We start from the raw sequence: 3,605 nt of genomic DNA, 5'->3' as shown, positions 1-3,605 counted from the left end.
GCATTTATAATTTTTAAATAAGCGTAAATAAACTAATGTAATCTAAAATATATTTCAAAAGATTTCAAAGATTGCCAAAAGCCGTACATAAAATTAATCTAATAAAAAATATATTTCAAAGGTTTTAAGGATTCTACACAGATTTCTATATGTATCACAAAGATTTCCAAATATTTTAAAGATTTTAAAAGATTTCTCTAAGGTTTCACAAAGATTTCAAAATATTTCAAAACATTCATAATTTTTAAATAAGTGTAAATAAACTAATCTAATCTAAAATATATTTCAAATGATTTTACAAAGATTTCAATTATTTGACAAATACTTCAAAGATTTTGAATGATTTTAGAAAGATTTCAAATATTTCAGAACGATTTAAAATACTTCAGAAGAATTCAGATTCCAAAAAACAAATGTCAACAATTTTGAACATTTCACAAAGATTTCAAAATATGTCGCAAATATTTTAAAAGATTTCACTAAATTTTCAAAAGATTTAAAATTTTTCAAAGAGTGTAAAGGAATTAGTGGGGTCGAAAAAAAGCTGCAGGTAGGTGTGGGGTGTGGCAGGTCGTCACGACGCCGAGACGAGTATAGGCGGTTTGCTGACCCACCGTCCCCACCCAGATTGACTCTTATTTCATAAGAAAGTTCTTTGGCATGCCTGTTTTCGAAAAGGATCAAAATTATATTTCTGTAAAGAGAGGACACACTTAAAAGTTAATCACAAAGATTTCAAAAGATTTCACACAGATTGCACATAGATTTCAAAATGTTTTAAAGATTTTCTAAAATTTCACACAAATTTTAAAAGATTTAATAGATTTCGTAAATACTTCAAATATTACAAAGAATTTCAGAAAGACTTTAAAAAATTGAAATATTTCAAAAAGGTTTAATAATATTTTCAAAGATTTAAGAAAAATATTTCAAATATTCTAGATTTTACAAAGATTTCACAATGGTTTTAAAATTTTCATAAAGATTTCACAACAATTTTCAAGATTTCATAAAGAGTTAACAAAGATTTCACAAAAATTTCAAAGATTTCAACACATTTCAAGGATGTTACAAAGATCTTAAAATACGTTTAAGATTTCAAAATATTGTACAAAGATTTCAAAGATTGCAACAATTCGTACAGAAAGTAATCTAATATTAAAAAAAAATATTTTAAATATTTCAATAATTTCACAAAGCATTAAAAATGCCAACAAATTTTAATTAAAATTTCTTGTAAATATGGTAAAATAATCATAGTACGTATGTCCGAAGTTAATCTAGGAGGGCCAACAAATACTGCGCATCCGTAGAGGCCATAGGACACTATTGCACATCGAATTGTTCAACGAACCTTGCCCTAACCTCTCATTACAATATTCTTAACTTTGCATAGCCAGATTTTAAAAGATCTCACAAAGATTTAAAAGTTTTCACAAATATTTCAAAAGGTAATAATTATAGAAAAAACTAGCTGAAATACCCTGAATAAACTAATTTATTATAAAAAATATGTGAAAAGACAAGACACACGATTTCACAAAGATTATAAATACAACAAATTCAATTTGAAATGAATTAAATTTAATGATTTGAAATTGTGACCTTCAAAATTAGAATTAAAAATTTTTAAACTTTATATTGAAAACTTCAAAAAATGAATCACTCAAATTTTTAAGCTTAAGTAAATTAAATAATGTTGCGTTTTTTGCATTAAATAAAACAATGGTTAATATGCAACCCGCCTAAAAGTGTCGATCATTTAGTCAAATATTTTTAATAGTTCATTAAGGTAGTAAAAAATAATTTTGTACGCTCTTTACTATAAAATCGCATTTCAAATAGTTCAATTTTGAATCTTACACACAAATTCGGTCATTCTTAAATTTGAAATGTGACTTTTTAACTTCATCTGCTTAAAAGTATTTATTATCATTAACAATAGGATAAATTGTGTAATCCGATAAATATTAACATTCGAACTTCAGTGCCCTCGAAAAGAAAACTATATTTTTAATTCAAAAAATCCTACTTGTGAAGATATTAATTTAAAGTCTGCTATAAAAAACTTTAAATAATTTTTTTTAATGGTCTAATTCGAATTTACCGCGGATCTAACGGCTGTTACGGGCCACGCATGTCGAAGACGCGGACTTTATTTGATTGGCCGAGTTCTGTTAGTGCTAACCCTGAAAAGGAACCGGGAAATTAAAATGTTAAATAAAATACAATAGAATTATGAGATTGAAAATGACTATAGAAGTTACTACTAAAAGCTCCCCCACAATTAAGTCTGGATTCACAATTTAAGGACGTGAACTCTACTTCAAATTTAGCTCCGAGTACAGAATCTACAGCTCAACGAGGGAAGCTGCAGATGGTTTCCGAGTAGAATATTATCTGTCTAGTTATTAGACAGATAATATAGACTCTAGTCTCCCTTCAATCGTACTTCACTATCAGCAGTCACTGCAACCTTAGGCATCCCCATTCTACATTACAGGCCCCGTCGGTGTGGGTCCACTTCCCGAAGTCACACGATTGGAAATGGACCATCCCCGAAAACATCCGAATTTTTCCAGTTTAATCTGTTTTGTTATGGATATCGAAAGTAAAAGAGTTTCACACACATTTACAATAAACGAATAAGCCGTTATTAACGACTCGTAGACATTTTTCTAGCTAATCTCTAAAGACAAATGAAATAGCATACTTCCTAAATAAATGTACGCACTTGCCTAAGGTGTTTTCTTAAAGATTATTACCTCTGTACGCGAAAACTTCGTATTTTAAAGAATTATCAAATCTTTCATCGTAAAATCCTTGTAAATTTCACGGCGAACTTATTTCAAAGTTCCTGCATAAAAAATTCGAGTAATTTAATCGAATAAGATCTAGGGAGAAACAGGTGTTTTTTAACTTCAATCAACAGCTAACTTCACTTCGTAGATTTCTGAGGGGGAAAACAAGGGTCCAGATGCGTATGATTCAGTTCATTTTCGCCCTATTTTGCTAATATCTTCGTAAAAGCAATTTTTTGCTATATAAGTGCATTTGAAAAATAGTTTTTATTTTTTAATTACTATTTAATAAAATCATAAAATGATAATAATTTTTTATTACAAATATATTACACAAATAAAGTTTTGTTCGATACATCTGTCCGATTGTTTTCTCCACAGCTTTTAACGAAGTAAAGTTAGCTGATGGTTGTAGTGAAAATACCTAATTAGGTATTTTTCACTTCACTCAACAGCTAACTTCATTTCTTAGATTTCTGAGGTGGAAACAAGGGATCAAATGCAAATGCAAATAAAACCTTATTTTTTCTATGTAACTGTGTTTAAAAAATAGTTTTTATTTTTCATATACTATTTAATGAAATAATAAAATAATAATAATGATTATTAATTACAAAGATATTACAGAAATAAAGTTTTGTTCCATGCATTTGATTCAATTTTTCCCCTCAGCTTTTAACGAAGTGAAGTTATCTAATGGTTGAAGTGAAAAATACCTGATCGCGATAGTCGCTTGTTACACGGCGGCGACCGCAGCGCTATCAGAAGCCGGGAAGTGGGCGGGAACTAAACTAAACAGTTAAG

This window comes from Belonocnema kinseyi, chromosome 5 (assembly GCF_010883055.1).
Source record: "Belonocnema kinseyi isolate 2016_QV_RU_SX_M_011 chromosome 5, B_treatae_v1, whole genome shotgun sequence".
In the NCBI taxonomy this organism is placed as follows: domain Eukaryota; kingdom Metazoa; phylum Arthropoda; class Insecta; order Hymenoptera; family Cynipidae; genus Belonocnema; species Belonocnema kinseyi.
This window is presented reverse-complemented; position numbering follows the sequence as displayed.